General features: G+C 44.9%; 1 protein-coding gene across 2 annotated transcripts in view; it reads left to right on the forward strand.

Moving 5' to 3' along the window:
- Positions 1-17,166, forward strand: part of TIGIT (T cell immunoreceptor with Ig and ITIM domains) — a 270,659-nt gene that overhangs the window by 220,153 nt on the left and 33,340 nt on the right. The gene's annotated exons all lie outside the window — the stretch shown is intronic.

Genomic DNA, 17,166 nt, shown 5'->3' on the forward strand with positions numbered 1-17,166 from the left:
GGCGAAAGTCAAAATTTCGAAAAAAAAATGTCGAAAAAAAACATTTTGACTTTTTTTTTTAATGCATTTTTTTTTTAAATGGGGGGGTTCCCCCCAACCCCCCTTTTTTAATTTTTTTTTTAATTTTTCCCTTTTTTTTAACTCCCGAACCCCTAAAATAAATATATAATTTAAAAAAACGAAAGTCAACATTTTTTTTTTCGACATTTTTGTCTGTCGACATTTTTTTTTCGAAATTATGACTGCCCACCGTCTATTTTGTTTACGTGAGAACATATCTAGCATTGCTGTAGTCATCGGTGCTTTGTCTGAGCAATCGTTTCTAGCAATGTAAAACAGTCTAGATTGCCATTGGTTTGATGTTTCAGCTTCCCGGTATAATGTAGTCTGAATTTTAGCTACAAATGATTCTTGAAAGACTTGCTTAGGTTGAATCAAACCCAGTAGCATTGCTTGATCTTTCATGTTCTCACCAATTGTTTCATATAATGTAATAAAGAGTACAAGAGTATTAGTTGTTACTGCCATAAACATGTTTTGCAATTCAATCATAGTGGTGGGAATTCTTTCCTGGTGCATTTCAGGTTGTGAGTATGAGAGCACTTCTCAGGAGTCTTAATTTCTTGCTCTCTTTCATTCAGTATTGTTGCTTTCTGTGCTGAACACTTTCCGTTTCTTGTTTTATTTGGAACGGTTCTTGGGTCACCTGTTGGGTTTGTATGTTTCTTTCGCTCGAGAACTTGGAGTTTCGATGATTGGTGTCGAGGTCATTTCAGAGTCCATCACTGTTGAATTCGTTGCAGGCAAAATCCCAAAAACTTCCCTACGTTTTTCATGATTATTCATTGAGGCTTCTATCTCAGTTAGCTTTAAAGATAGACACGCCAAACGCTTATGATGGGTTTCTGGAGATATGAAATCATCGGCCGTTGTTTTATTCATTTGATCAATTTTATAGCGCCATACACATTTTGCTTCTAGAGCCCTGATTTTTTAGATTGTTGTTGAAGTCGTCGATCTTGATTTTGTGCTTCTTTATCATAGGAACGTTTTTCCTCTTCAGTGTTATATTTTGTCAGTTCATGTTCCCTTGTCTCTGTTTGTGGGAGTGTGGGTGTATTATTTAGGGATGGATACAGAGTGGATCCCATCTCTTGATTTTTATGTTGCATCAGCATTGTTTCCACGTCTTTCTCTTTGATCAATTGTTCACCCACATCTTGTGATTACATTTCTTTGTTTTCGTTTGACACTTTGATATTATTCTGGTCGTTGGGGTTAGGTATTTGGTCATCACTGCCTGTGGGTGTTAATATTTCGATGCTTACCCCCGAAGTTTTTGTTGGGTCTCTGTGTTCTTCCACTTCAAGGTTCGAGGGAGCGTCTAGCAATTCAAGACTAGAATGTACAGAGTCAGCCGCTTGATCTGTCTGTGGATCTTCTAAATTTCGACCAGGCCTCCATCGTCTCCGATTGCATTGTGGTAATGGACACTTAAGAAGAGGAGGGGGCATTGGGGAAGAGGGGAGATCACTTACAGATGATAACTTTGTTTGATGTCTTGTTCAAGGGCCGGTTTAATTCAGTATTGTAAAAATATTATGGGCTCCAAATCACTGGCTTGATCAAAGGAAACACAGTCCTGACAGTTTCAGGCCAATAAAAGACTTATATGGTTCCCAATATATCTGGCCCAATCAAAGGCAGCACAGTCCCAACAGTCTCTGGCCACTGAAAATCTTTTATGAGCTCCCAGAATCACTGGCCAGATCAAAGGGAACGCAGTCCCAACAGTCTCTGGCCAGTGGAAGTCGTTATTGCCAGTGGGGGCTCCTTACCAGAGTTATCAAGGTCTCAACTTAGTTAGATTAAACCATCTCCGTCGCTAGAGAAGTTCGGAGTAATTTGCTGTTCACTGCTTTTATTAGAATCCTTCTCACATCTGTCAGGCAGTGATGGCTCATCATGATTTGTAGCTATTTTCAGAGGGTGGATACCTTTTGGTATCTTTGGTTCCTCTGAATATGATTTTGCGATGTTCTCGGTCACGAAATTGATGTTGCTTTTCTTCGGTGGAAACTAGTTCAGTATCGAAGTAAAGTTCCGCTTTGAGCCACAGTGACAAGATGTTTAGTAATATAGCTGGCACTAGGTGTTAATATATACTTGCACATTTCAGTTTAGAGCTAGTACGTGCGAACAAAAGTATCTACAAGTTCTTTTGGTGTCGACGAACGCTGTTAGCATCAGAGTTAGATCAGGCAGGCACGTTAGGTGAAACAATGGGTGATTTCCTTAGATTTACATTTGCAGTGCTAAAGTCAGTTCCTGTAGATATTACGTCATAACATTTTTAGCGTCATGCCCACTCACCGCTTTATCCATTTAGCGTGGCCGGCTGAGGTCCGCTGTCTGCGGAATTCAGACTGTATCACTTGTTGCCCCACTTCACGGTCCGCTTTGCGTGAATGGCAGACTTTGTAGGCTTCTGCAGGCAAAGCCTGTGAAACAGTAGCAAGTGAAAAAACACTTCAGCATGGCCAGGAACAACACGTAGAATACTGCAGACTGTATCACTAGTCCCCCCACTTTGCGGTCTGCTTTGCATCCGTGGCAGTCATTGGAGGCTTCTGCAGGCGGAGCCTTATGAGATCATATTGTGTCGGTAGATGAGTGCGTCTCCATTAATATGCCAAGATCTCAAAATGTTCTTTGTAATTCGATTATTCTACCTGGATGGATCTATGTTCAGGGACTTCCAGTCAATACAGATCCTGATGTGACAAACCCTAAGGATATAGGCACTTTATTCTGTATGGGTAAGCAGAAGGCAATCAGGAATCACCTAGTTGTAAAAGGAAAGCATCTTTGTGGTCAAATTGGACACCAATACTCCATCTGCATATTGCTGCATGTCCTTGTTTTGTGGAGCCAGGAGGGTTCCAGGTGGTTCTATGTAAACTTTGAAGATCACAATGGAGAGGATGGATTCTTGCAGGACTCCACAGTTGATTGGAAGAGTTGGTGATCTGCAGGACTCCATTTGAACAATCCAATGATGACCAGCAAGGTAGGATTTGAACCAGCTGAGGATGATGTCGCTGATCCCCATGCCACGATGTAGAATGTCATTGAGTGGCTGGTGGTTTACTGTGTTGAATGCTGTGTTGAATGCTACTGGGAGGTCAAGGAGAACCAGCAGGAGGCAAGGGTGGCCATCATCATGCGTTTTAAGGGAATTGTGGATCACATTGATAGTAGCTGTTTCTGTGCTACATCTGGGTCTGAAGCCAGATTGTTAGGCAGTTATCTTCTATGTGTTGGAGAAGTTGTGTGGCTACTGAGTTCTCAAGGATAATATACCTAGAAAGGAAATATGGATGATAAGACAATAGTCGCTGAGGTCACCAGGGTCCAGTGTGGTTTTCTTGAGAAGTTGGAGGCCTTGGTGGTCAAGATGCCTTGAGTTAGGGAGCTGTGGATGATTGTTAGTTAAGGGAGGAGTGCTTCAGTCAGAGGTTTCTTGAGTACAGAGGCACGCAGGATGTCATGTTGGCCTTTGAGGGATGCTCGGATGGCAGTCTGGTCTTCCATAGTGAGTCTCTTAAAAGCTATCCAGTTAGTGGCGGTTTTGCGTGATGGGCTCTGTAGTGTGCTATCAGTTGTGGTGTTGGTGTCTATGTGTTGGCGGCTCATGCTGATCTTCATGATGAAGAAAGTGTTGGTGGCAGTGGATGTTTTGATGGAGTGTGGTATTAGGGGTTGGGCAGAAGGTTGATGCGGTGCTTGATGGCTTTGAAGAGAGCTCTGCTTTCATTGTTGGGCTTGGCTTTCGCATTTTGGTAGTAATTAACCTTGGCAGTGGTGATCAGTCACCTGCGTATAGCACAGAGTTGCTTGAGCAGGGTGAGGTTGAATGCACTGCAGGACTTACGCCAAGTCTTTTCTTGTTTTCTGATGGTTCTTTTGTTGAAATTGAGTTTGTGAATTTACTAGGGCGCAGACGGTTGAGGCTTGAGAGTGAGTTGTTTCACAGGGGCATGGTGGTTGATGTTGGTTGTGTAGGTGGTGTTGAGTTCTTGGAGAAGTGAGTCGCAGTCCTGGTTTGTCTGAGGTAGACTGGCCCATGTGAGGTGGAGGTTGGTGAGGTCTCCCATGAGTGCTGCGACTGCGAAGTTCTTGAATGATGTGAAGGCTGGGTTTCCGAGGGGTTTGCTTGACTAGGGTGATGTGACTAATGTCAAAGGTGATTGCCAGATGGTCTGACCAGTTGAGCACGATTGGAGATCTGTGATGGAGAGTGTGGGCATGGCAGTGATGATGAGATGGAGGATATTTCCTTTCCTGTAAGTTGGGTCTGTGGAAGGCTTTTTTATAAAGCCATCTCACAGCAGAGATATGGAAAATGATGGAGAGCGTGGCAAGGTCATGGCAACAAAAACATGCAGATATCTAATCAAGCCAATTCACAAAATCCATCAAAAAATACACACAAACGTACTCTTCAATCAATTCCCAAGAGCCCGCACTGGATAAAGAGTAAGGAAAAGGATTTATCCACAGTGCCTCAATCGTATATTCCATACACCAGATCCCATCGAAGGATGGATGGCAGATCTTCTTGTTTTCCTTGCAGCAGGATTTCCCCTCAGAGGCATTTCCTCCCAGCTGGAATTCCGAAAATCACTTCTATCTTTCTGTGATGGATGAATAGGAATAGGTCAGATGATACGTGAATGCGCACATTAATTCTAAGGAGGTGACACTACTGACAAGACTGCATGCAAGAGAACATCAAGCAGAAATGAAAGCTCTGTTAAAGGGCGCTCCTGATGTCCATAAGATCTTGGAAATACACGGTGTGAATGTAGGTCACAAATTGGATTGTCCATTATCATCATCATTATTATTATTGCTCTTATTATCATATATTTTTATTGGGCAAACCTAGCTTGGAAGCATAGGTACACTGCACAGGTCATAGAGCAAATCATTGATAGTGAAATGTAAGTTTAGCATTAATGATCACAGTAAAATATACAGAGGGGTGGGAGGAAGGCCTTCATCTTGCAGAGCAGAAAGATCTGATACCAAGCTGTAAGAGCCTATTTAGTGATGTCTTGTTGGAAGGATAAATTAATATCCACAATGAAGTCTAGGCATTTTGCTGAGTGGCTGAGGTGAGGGGTACACCCCTGCAGCCATGTTTTGTCCAGCCATTTTGGAGTGGGTTCTTGCTTGGTGGGCCATTGGTAATTATTTGTTATTGGTGGAATTAAGCTTTAGCATGCGATTCTCATCCAGGTTTGAATGGCAAGGCAAGAGCGAAAAACAAGGGATATCTTGCAGGCTCTTCATCTTTATGTACATCCGTGTATTCTCTGTGTACTGGCGTATCACAATGTCGGGTACTCTAAATATGTGCCCAGCAGTCCCATTTAGAGGTTAAAAATAACCAGGGAGAAAATGGAATCCCGAGGACTGCAACAGGTTAGGGGGCAGTATATTGACCTGAGGAAGCCCATCTGCACAGACTGGTGTCTGCCAGAAGGTGGGATGTCAACCATTTCATACCAGAGAAGCCCATCCATTGTGCAAAGAGAGTGAGTAGTGTGTGATGGTCAAGCAGAGCTGAGAGGTCAAGGAGAACTAGTAGGCACAAGTCCCTTTTGCCAATAATCTGAAGGGTTTCATTGACCACCTGGATGGTGGCTGTTTCAGTGCTGAATTTGTTTTGGAAACCAGGTTGCCAATCCCAGACTAGACCAAATTATTGCATTTTTGTAAGTAGTTGGCTAGCAACTACCTTCTTGATGACTGATAAATAGCCAAGAGTGGCTTTTTTCAGGAGTGGTCATTAAAGCCCTGTTTTTAGTATATTTGTGAATGTACCCTCACTGATGGAGCATCACAAGTGACTCACCTGACAGTCAGTGAAATACTGCATCTCATGCTTTTGGGGTGTATGACTCCCGGGAAACCCCACTCATGGTGATTTAAATATAGCTTGAATGCAGACCTATAGTTGAGATGTACCAACACCTGTTCAGAAGATGGGCGAGAGCGCACCGGGTGTAAACTGGTCCCAGAAATAATTGATTTGTGCTTATCAGATGGAGTTTTGAAAATCTGAGTACAAAGCTTGGTACTATCCAATCTCAGGGTGTGAGGAAGATAGGAGTGATACAAATCAATGTTCAGAAGGATCACTCTAGACCCTGCTGAATAGGAAGTATATTCGCTAAACATAATTGAAGCAGTTAGATATATTTTGTTTACATTTCGGGAGAAATAAAACTGTGAAATAGTTCAGATTTCTCTTGATTACATACAAATTGAGGTTCAAAATACACATCGAATGGTATGTTTTAGGCCACCAGTTTTTTCTTGACTTAAATTTGTAAGACAAAAAGTGGCCTGTTAATGTGTACAGCCTATATCTATATTTTAACTACTCAATAATCTTCTTGTTTCTTTTCTTTTTTCTTTCAATTTGGGGACTTTTGAGACAGCCTTTTTTTCAGGTCTTCACATCGGTCCCACCACCTGGTCTTTTTGCACAAGTTATGGCCTTTGTACTTTACTCTATCCACATGTTTTCATATAGATTTATTAAACACTGGTAGATACACATCTACATGAAAATGTTTGAATGTTTTTCACTACCTCTCAATAGAGGTTTCATTGAATAAGGAATATATTAATACATTATTTTTCATGTTTTATGAATAATCATTTTTTTTTTTAAACTTGTATTTATTAGTTTTACATAGATATTTACATGAAAAGAAGCAAGCACAAAAGAAAAAAACAATATAACTTTGAGTCTTATAACATTCCCTTCCCCCTCCCCCCTCCCTCTCCTCGGGTCGGATAGAATCATTTTGTCCAGGGTTCCTATTATGCGTTGAATATGTCTGAGATTTTTATGTTGTGGGGGCACCATTGTTCCATAAAGTCTGACTGGAGGTATTGCAGGGTCTCTTCCCATTCTTTTACAAATTTGTCTCCTGTTCCTTGAAGTTTGTGAGTAATTTTCTCCATTGTTATATGGGCCCATACTTTCTGTAGCCAGGTATAGGTCAGTGGGGTATTTTTGTTTTTCCAGTTCTGCGCAATGGTGGTCCAAGCTGCTATGAGTAGTCCCATGAAAGATCTCCATTGCGTTTTGCTGTATTGTCTTGCTGTGTCGTCTCTGATTCCGCAGAGCCACACTTCCTCCCCCATCAACCCCACATCCGGGAATATTTTGCCCATCTCGTTTTTCACTTCCTCCCAGAAGGGTCTAATGCCTTTACAGTCCTGCCATATGTGTTTCCATGTTCCCACTTCGTCACATCCTCTCCAGCAGTGGTTGGACGTGTTGGGGTACATTGAGTGGAGCCTCTCTGGTGTGTAGTGCCACTGTGTCATAACCTTGACCCACATCTCCCTAGTTTGTGCCGACCGGGTCATTCTGGGGATCTGTTTCCATAAGTCCTCCCATTGTTTATCCGTTGGTTCCACCCCCAGTGTTATGCCCCATTTTATTCTGTATGACCACTTAATGCTTTCCCCTTGTGAGTTTATGTATTTGTATAGTGTTGATACCCACTTTTTTTCCCCCGTGTTGGATATGATGTATGTTTCGAATCCTGTAAGGTCCCTGGTTGCTGCCTCTGTGATTGTTGGAGAGTTTAGCCAGTGCTTTAGCTGTTCATACCTATATCTATCGCTCTTAGGGATTTTCGTACCTGCCAAGCACGACTCCAGGGAGACGATTTCCTTGCCCTCAAACATCTCGCCTATTTTAGTAATGCCCGCCTTCTCCCAGGTGTCATATGCCCCTTGTTCCATCCCCGGTGGAAATAGTGGGTTTCTACTGATGGGGGTAAAGGGTCCAACTGCCGTGGTCATTATGCCTTTTTTTGTTTGGCTATCCCATGCTTCCAGCGTGGTTTTCATAATTTCGCTTAGCCTTAGATTTTCGTGCCTGTGCTGCCTCGGTTTCCAGAGAAGTTCTACTAGTGGGGTCCTTTCTACTGCTCTATCTTGTTTGGCCCATATCTGTTGCGGATCCTCCCCCACCCACTCCCTCAGAACTTTAAGCTGTGCTGCCTTGTAATATTTTCTAAAATGGGGGAGCGCCATTCCTCCTTCTCTGGTTGGGGCCGTGAGTATCATCCTGGCTATTCTCTGTGTTTTCCCTTTCCATATGAAGGACGATACTATTTTTGTTAGGGTTTTGAAGAACGTGTCTGGGACCCCCACCGGGAGCGCCTGAAAGTAATATAGTACTTTTGGGAGGATGGTCATCTTAATTGATTGTATTCTACCCCACCAGGATATCTGTAGTGGGTTCCATCTATTTAATTCCTTTCGGATGTTTGTAATTAGCGACGGGTAGTTTTCCCCGTAGAATTGTTCCATTTTTGGGGGTATATTTATTCCCAGATATTTAATACCTTTCTGTTCTATCTTAAGGTCCAGTTTTTTTGCCTCCTTTTCTATGTTCGTTCTATCCCCTGCCAGGATGAGGATCTCTGATTTTTTTCTATTTATTTTTAGGCCAGAGATGGCCCCATAGTTTTCCAGTTCTCTAACTGTGGCCGATAAAGTGGATTCAGGGTCTTCTATGGTTATTAGCATATCGTCCGCATACGCAATTACTTTGTGTTACTGGCCCGCCATTTCTATCCCCTTAATGTTTATTGACTCCCGAATTTTAATTAGGAGGGGTTCTAAAAAGAGAGCGTACAGTAGTGGTGATAGGGGGCAACCCTGTTTCGTTCCTCTCGTTATCGTTACTTTGCCAGTGAGCTCGCCATTAATGGCTATTCTACTTGATGGGGAATTGTAGTTTGCTCTGATACTCGCTATATATTGTTCCCCGAACCCCATGGATTCCAGTATCTTAAAGAGTATTGACCACTCCACTCTATCGAACGCCTTCTTGGCATCTACTGACAGTAGTATCGCTGGGGTGTGGGTTATCCCTATTTTCTCGACCAGATGGGCTAGCCTCCTAGTGTTATCGTGGGTTTGCCTACCGGGAATGAAGCCTGATTGATCCTCACTTATCAGTTTAGGAAGGAGCGGGGATAGCCTTGTTGCCAGGATTTTCGTATATATTTTTGCATCTAGGTTGATTAGGGAGATTGGTCTGTATGATGCGGGGTTAATTGGATCTTTGCCTGGTTTGTGGAACACCAGCACCTTCGCTTCATTCATTGTGGGGGTCACGTTGCCAGTGTCCTTGAAGGAATTTAGGAGTTTTGTTAGGATTGGAGTCAATATGTCTGCATATTTTTTATAAAATGGGGCCGTGAACCCATCCGGGCCTGGAGCTTTGTTACTTGGGAGTCCTTCTATGGCTTTATTGACTTCCTCTTCGCTGATAGGGGTCTCTAGTGCTTGTTTGTCTTCTTCTGAGATTTTCGGGATCTTTAGGGCCTCTAAATATGATGTTTGGGCGTTAATATCGGGGTGTTCTGTTGAGTAGAGCGTTTGATAATATTGCCTCAGTGTTTCCCCCATGTCGAGCGTAGAGGTTTGAATGACCCCTTTCGCATCGCATATGGCCTTAATCGTTGTTTCTTTTTGTTTCGCCCTCAATTGTCGTGCTAAGAGTCTGTCTGCTTTGTTCGCTCTTATATAATATCTCTGTTTCAGATAGAGTAGATTCCTTTCTGCGCCCTTCGTACGTAGCATCTCTAGTTGGCCTTGTGTATGTTTCAGTGATTTTTTTAATATCTTTGTGGGTTGTATCGTCAGCTTCTCTTGGATCTCCTCAATTGTTTTTTCCAGCTCTTTTTCCCACCGATCCCTTTGTTTATCTCTTGTGGTTTTCATCGCTATCATCTTCCCCCTCAAGACTGCTTTAAACGCATCCCAGACTGCGCTCATTGCTACCTCCCCTGTGTCGTTTTGTATGAAGTATTCCTCTATCATTTCCCTTATGGCCTCCCCTGTAACTGGGTCATGGATCAACTCTTGTGGTAACCTCCATTTCCATAGCCCACTTTTCCTCCCTGGGAGAGTCACGTCCAACCATAGAGGGGCATGGTCCGAGAGGGTTATAGAACCCTTATCCAGCCCTTGTATCTTTCCCAGCAGTCCCACTGACACCCAGAGATAGTCGATTCTGGACATAGAGTTGTGAACATGTGAGAAGTATGTGTACCCCCACTGTTCGCCTTTCAGTTCCCTCCAGACATCATTCAGAGCCAACTGGTCCATTTGCTGTTTCAGACGTTTTGATGGTGCCCCCTGTCCATGTATGTTTCCTGTGCTCCTATCCAGCTTTGGGTTCCATGCCAAGTTAAAATCCCCCCCCATTATCACTTCCCCTCTAGCGAAATCTTCCAGTTTCGATAGTGCGCTTCTGAGAAAGCCATCCTGTCCCTGATTGGGTGCATATATTGTGGCGAGTGTTATGCAACATCCTTCTATTTCTACATTGGCAAAGGCGTATCTTCCTTCCTTATCGGTTATAGTGTCTAGTGGTGTTATGTCCTTTCCTTCTTTTATCGCTATCAGGACTCCTGCTTTTTTCTCTGTTGTTGTTGCCTGTGCCCATATTTTGTATCCTTTTATCCGCATTTTGTGCTTATCCTTAGTTTTGATATGGGTTTCCTGGAGGAGTAGTACATCCGCCTTCCCCTTTTGAATTGTTTCTCCAGTTTCGCTCTTTTTGTTGGGTGGTTCATGCCCCTAATATTGTAGGTCATAAGGCGTATCATCCCCATTCTATTTTGTTTGTGTGCCATTGCATCCGGTCCCCTTCTGTTCTCGATTCAACTCTTTGATTCTTCCGATCCCTTTCCCTCCCATGAACTTCCCTTCCCCCCCAACTTTGAACTTCAAACCAATTAACCTGTCCCCCGAGTAGGGCTAGGGTTCCTATTGTCGCTTGGGCGTTGCGCCCTTCGCTCCCTGCCCTCCATACCCTCGGGGGGTATGTTGTGGGGATTCCTAAACCCCACTGAACCATTTGTCTTCACCTGGTTCCAGACCGTTGGGTCTCGACCAGACCGCCCTCCGTGAATTGTCCGTTCCGCAGCGTTCCCATACTCCCCCCCGACTGGGTCTCTGTGGCAGCATTACCTTGTCTGTCCCCCTGGCGTATGTTTTTCTTTTGTTTCTCATGGTACCTTTCTCCGGGTGTCTCTACCCGTATTTGCCTTCTTCTGTCTGCTGGATTCCCATCCCATAGGTTTTCTCGTTCGTTCTCTCCTGTGTGTGGCCTCCCCCTGCTCCATCTGGTCCATCTCTTCATCTTGTAGTCCCATCGTGCTGAGGCCTTCTTCCAGTGTGGTCACTCTTTTCTGTTTTCCCTCCCATGTAAACCGTATCCCAAATGAGAAGGTCCATTTGTAGCGGATTTGTTTTTCTATTAGTGCTTTCACCAGTGGGGCCATTGCTCTTCTTTTTTGAAGGGTTATTAGTGCCAAGTCCTGATACAGTTGGATGTCTTGCCCATTCATTTTAATATGTTCCAATTCCCTGGCTCTCCTGAGGATCTGTTCTTTCTGCGGGTAGGAGGACAGCGCCACCAGGACATCACGTGGTCTCTCCCCTGGGGCCCCAGTTCTTTTCGGTCCCACCCTGTGAATTCTGTCGACTCCGATATCTTCGATGTCTTGTGTTCCCAGAATGTCTCTGAACACCTCCTGCACCGCTTCCTTCAGGTCTTTGTCTAGCACTGATTCCGCCATGTTCTTTATTCGGATGTAGGAGCGTCTAGAGCGGTTCTCTAAATCCTCACATTGTAGTTCCAAGTTGTGAGTGAGTGTCACCAGGTGTTCTTGCGTTTCGCTTGTTTGTCTCGTGTCTTCTTCAAGACTTTGCACCGTTCGTTCCACTATGTCTGTTCTTTCTTCTAGGTTGTTTATGTCAATTCTCATGTCTTGTACCGCTTGTTTCATTTCGTTCTTCATGGATGTAAATTGTTCCTGGACTGTGGACATGAACTTTTCCTGGAGGTCCATGAACCAGGTTTGCATGTCCTCCCTGGTCAGTGGTTGCTGTTGTTGGGGTAGTGGTTCTGCCTCCCCTGTAGAGTCTCCCTGGTTTCTCCCTCTCGGTTGTGGCGTCCCCTCTGTTGACCACATTTGTAAGATATCGGCCCCTTGTTTCGCTGTTTGGGGATTCTGCTGGAAGGGGTTCCCCTTTCCTTTTGCTCTAGACATGTTAGGGTGCTCCGTCAGATAGACCACGTGGCTCCTGCGCCCTCTTGTAGCCCTCCAGTGGGGCCTCCTCGCTTCTTGTCCTCCGAGATGTTTCACCTTCCTGGGTTTCCCCCCTTTCCTTGCCCCTGTCTTGTGGGCCTTGGGTCCAATCTGGTGGGGGGGGGGGTTTGCGAGGTGAGTCCTTGTGTCCCGGGGGAAAATCTAGTTGGTGCCGGAGAGGGGTCCCCCCCCCGGGGTATGTGCGCACGGACGGGCGCCTTATTTCTGGGCCTCCCCCTGGGCCGGCTCACCTTTAGTGCTGCGTCCTCTGTGCAGGGCGGCCCCCGCGGCTCCTCTCCCGCGGTCCACCCTGTTCGCGCTGTTTTCTCCCGGCGCCGTATCTGCTCCGCTGCACACCGCTCTCCCCTCACCTCGGGGCGGTGTGGGGTGGCGTTCTTCGGGTTCCGCTGTGTCCCCGATCCCGCTCTCTCGCTGACCGGTGCCTCTGAGTCGCCCGGTGCCGCGCTGGACAACCCTCTGCGACGCGGGAGAGACTCCTTCGGCCCCGATGGGGGAGGGGGCGGCCTGCCTCGCTCCTCGTGTTTTCGGCGGCGCACGCGATCTCACTGCGTCTGCTTCCTCGCCAGGGGGGGGTGTATGGGGGGACAGTTTGGTATTCGGGGGGGAGCGAAGGACGGTCCGTCACGGCTTCGGTCGTGCTATTTTCGGCGGCCCGGGCGGAGCGCGGTTAAGCTGCGACTCCTCACCCCGGCGGCCATCTTGGATCCCGAATAATCATTTTTAGTCTGTGTTTGTTTCTTTCTGGCACCTAAAATGCATTTTGGCATTGATTTATTCATTATTTAAATTACAGGTTGATACCAGATGGTTTTGAATTAGGTACTTACCCAGTATCAACCAAGGGCAGCAGTTTTTCTTGTCTTTTTTTATTTTCGAATACGCCCATTCTGCTGCCTGTCTATTAGGGCGCCCGAACACTTCTGTTTTGTGAGAAGGATCAATCTCTCCTGGCTCCAGAGGGACCTTTTTTCAAAGAATAAGGGGTCAATATTGCTCCAGGAATGAGAGTCACTAATTGGGAGGCAGTATTTGCCACCCGAGACATTAACACTTTTTGGCATGGAAGAGATTACATCTGCCCGAGAAATTAGTTATGACTGGGAATGGAAGCACGGAGCCATAATATCTTTATCTGTGCACAGTAGTTTTCTGGTGAGATATATCAATGGTCTTAGTAACATCATCAAATGTTTTACGGTTGCTTAGTTTCACGATGCAGTACATCTGTCTTCTTCACGTCTCTCTTCCACAAGCTCCAAGGTACTCGTGGAGCTTTGGACGCAGGGCCCATTTCCTCTTGGTAGTTTCCAAGTGTGGTCATCTGTTGTTCTTTGCTCCTTTCTCCATCTGTCCATTTGCTGAACATGAAAGTTGCCAGGTAACTTGTTGGCTTTCCATCTCTCTTCATATGTACTTTGGCCTGAGGGAGTCTTTACTTAAGGGGTTTATCCCCCAACTTCAATGTTGCTTGTTGAACTGCCTTCTGGATGGGTGTCCTCTGGGGTTCACCTGTCTCTCCTTTAAATAGCTGTTATTTAGCCCTTCCTTGGGCCATGGGCAGATCGCTCTATGGTTGATAAGATATACACAATATCCCCACCGCAATGTTTTATGTTTTATCACTGGACCACACCGTCCGTCCTTTCCTGGACTGTGGTTCTTTTTTAGGCTTGTGGGCCTTTGGCAACCTCTGCTACTCCTAGTAACTATTGCCTGCATGAGCATCTGCTGCTTACCTGCTTACAGTTATGCATTGCTTACAAATTACCCATGCAGTGAGACAGGTACCTACTATCACAACAGACACAATTAGCAAAATGAGTAACACTTTCCAATATTAATGGTAAAATCGGCAAGGCTACCTCCATACCCGCATGAAAGTCTGGCACCCGCGAATGGGCAATTACCGAGGTATTCTGACCCTGCCGGACCCGGTAATTGCCCTTTCGTGGGTGTCACTGCCGGTATATCCCCATTCCCATTTCAGCCTCATAGGAGTCAACGAGGATGCCTGTAGCACCGGCACCGTTCATAACGGTGGCGGTGCTACAGGCATGCTGTGCTCGCAGGTGCCATTCATTCCACCAGGCAGACCTGGCGGAATGAAAGGCACCCGTGGCACAACTCAGAGTTTGCCGGTCCGGTAACCACGGGACTAGCAAGCATACCGGTACCGTTGTTACCAGACCGGCAACCGCGTAATGCGGCCAAAATGTCTTTTTCATAGGTTCGCTCATACGTTTGTATATGTTTGCATTACTTTTGCATCAATAATATCAACAATCATAACAGTTCAACAAACAACACTCCGGTAGGGTCAGATCATATATTTTGCCCCACAAAAAAATGTAAGAGATGTTATATTTTTAATGACAAAATCTACAGTTTCCAAAAAACGAGAGCTTAATACAGTTCCCTAAACTGTTTGCAGACAAATAGAAAGGTTGTTCTTCTGTATGTGGAGCCTTACACTTAAATACACATTTCAGAGAAGGAGTCCACTTCAGCAGGGATCCTGTCTGCATTCCTGCAGTGAACTTTGCCAAGAACTTAAAACCACAGCTCTTCTAGCAACCATAATGCCTAAATCCCACTTAACATCTCCATGTGAGCACATGCTATTCTTTCAATTCTCCCCTGGGGTCAAGATCTTTGAGAACTTGTGCTGAGAAGCAGCCGAAAACCAGAAAAATGTCAGTTCACAAACACTGCCCCTCCAACTCCTCTAGAAACATAGGTCTTCCAAATCGCTACATCAAAAGCAACAATATTTTTAAGGAAGGAAGCCCATGCACTCAGGACTTTAGGTTTATGTAGTAACAATCTAATACTTATGAATGGTAGAGAAATACAATTCCTCAATCCAAAATGGCGGCCGCAACGTGATGACGCAAATTACGTCATCACGCAGCAACGCGTAAATAAAATGCGGCCATTTTGGAACAATGGAAACAGTTGCAGAATCGAGTTAGTGGCGAAAGCAGCATCCACAAGAATCCTAAGCAACGTGGGAAACAAAAGGAGAAATCCAGGTACTATTAGGTTATTTAGAGTAGGCTTTGAGAGTTATTGTCACACTCAGCCCATGATCTCACCTGTTTGCCCTTTGTCCTCTTCTTCTTTGGAGGTCTTTCTGTGTTCCGGGACGTCCGGGACTTATACAGGTAAGGGCAGTGATCCTCTGTGTCCCAGGGGGGACCGCGAGCAGCCTCAGGAAGAAGACAGGAGTTCAGGATTCCAGGAAGGTAAGAAATCGGCAGTCAATATCCGCGATGAAGCGTGGAACCAGGAAGGGAATTTAACTACTCGCAGAGTGCAGGGATATGGCTGCGAGCGTGGAAGAACAGAGGTCCAGGAAGGAAAGGAATGAACGGCCTCAGGCGGAAGCATAAGGGCCGCACCTAGTACTCCAGGAAGGAAGAGGGAGTCGAAACATAGCAGAGAATTGGCACAAGGAGGAGGAAGGGGGGTGTGACCGTTTTCTAGGAAGCCAGGGCTCTTGCTTAAATGCTAGACTGCAACGTGTCTGAGGCACCGGCCATGTTGGGAGGATGGTGCACCGTGCACCAGGAAGTCCAAAAGGGGCGTAAACAGCAAATCATAACAGTCATCACTTAAATATAGAAGATAGAGCATGCTATCTTCGAATTTAACCTAGAAATAATTAACACTATTCAAAAATACTTTTTACCCTAGGAACTGTATACAAGAAATACAAGATTTCAAACCAACAAGAATCTATAACAAATAAGAAATTAACAATTGGAAATAAAGTTGAACCATGAAGGCAAACTTCAATACTATCATATGGAAATGTGATTAATCAAATCACGAGGACTACATTCAAATCAATAGTAAGTAACACCAATAGGTCACTTTTTTCACCACTTAGGTGTAAGCGGATTTCCTTTAATGATGTATCTTCAACATTATTTTTGTTTATTTAATAATTGAGCACATCTAATACACGGTATAGTAACATTTCATTTGTTTATGTTATGTAAGCACATTTAAACACATATTTTTATTGATATTAGACATTGGTGAAACACGTGTTGGGGGCATTTATGTTTGTTTAACACGTTGAGCAAATGATGCTATTAAGCTGTGAAGAAAACAGAAACAAACAAATAAATCCCTCTTGGAGCGCCTGTCAACAGTGTTTGTATTTTTTGGATATACAATTGTGAGCTCTGTGCAGCCCTTAGAGCAACAAATCACGAATGAAGGCAGCACCAACCAATTAAACCACAACAATTTTCATTTCTACACAATACTCACAGCAGTTTGTCATTTAAGGCTGCAAGTTTGTGTTATGTAGTAACATAATCTGAAGAGGTTTTCTATTGTGCTGCCATCTAATAAATCACAGCGCTGAGAGGCGGGATAGGCGCTGCTTTGGCAGGGAGTGTAATAATGAAGCGATATACACACGGGTGGCGGGCCAACCCTGTCGGTTGCGGCTTGCTGCCCAAGTTAATGGCCAGAGCGAAATGAGGGTCCCTTAACTCAGACAGCATTGCCATTACCGAAAGGGTTAATAATAATAATAATTATTATAATTTAGCACTTATATAGCCCTACGAACCCTCTGACACCTGAGCGCTGCTTATTATTACCCACGGCGTGTGGCGCTCATTTATCGACCACGGAAGGATGAAAAGCTGAGTTTGGCCCAGCTGGGATTCTAACCTGCATCAGCAGGCTCTGCACAGATGTCAAAGCGAGCACTCTACTGGCTGTGCTATCGGATCAGTTGTATGCCGGTATTGCATGCCACCGCGGGGTAAACCGCCACTAGCACCTGCGAGTAACTACATGCGGGAGCTAATGGCTGAAAAAGAAAAACACCCCATTTTCATTTACAGCGGGGCCGCGTCGGCTACAGGAGTCCTTCATCAGTGTCGATTATGATGTAATCAACACTCGGAGCATA

This window comes from Ambystoma mexicanum, chromosome 7p, assembly GCF_040938575.1.
Source record: "Ambystoma mexicanum isolate Mex_15411 chromosome 7p, UKY_AmexF1_1, whole genome shotgun sequence".
Taxonomy (NCBI): Eukaryota; Metazoa; Chordata; class Amphibia; order Caudata; family Ambystomatidae; genus Ambystoma; species Ambystoma mexicanum.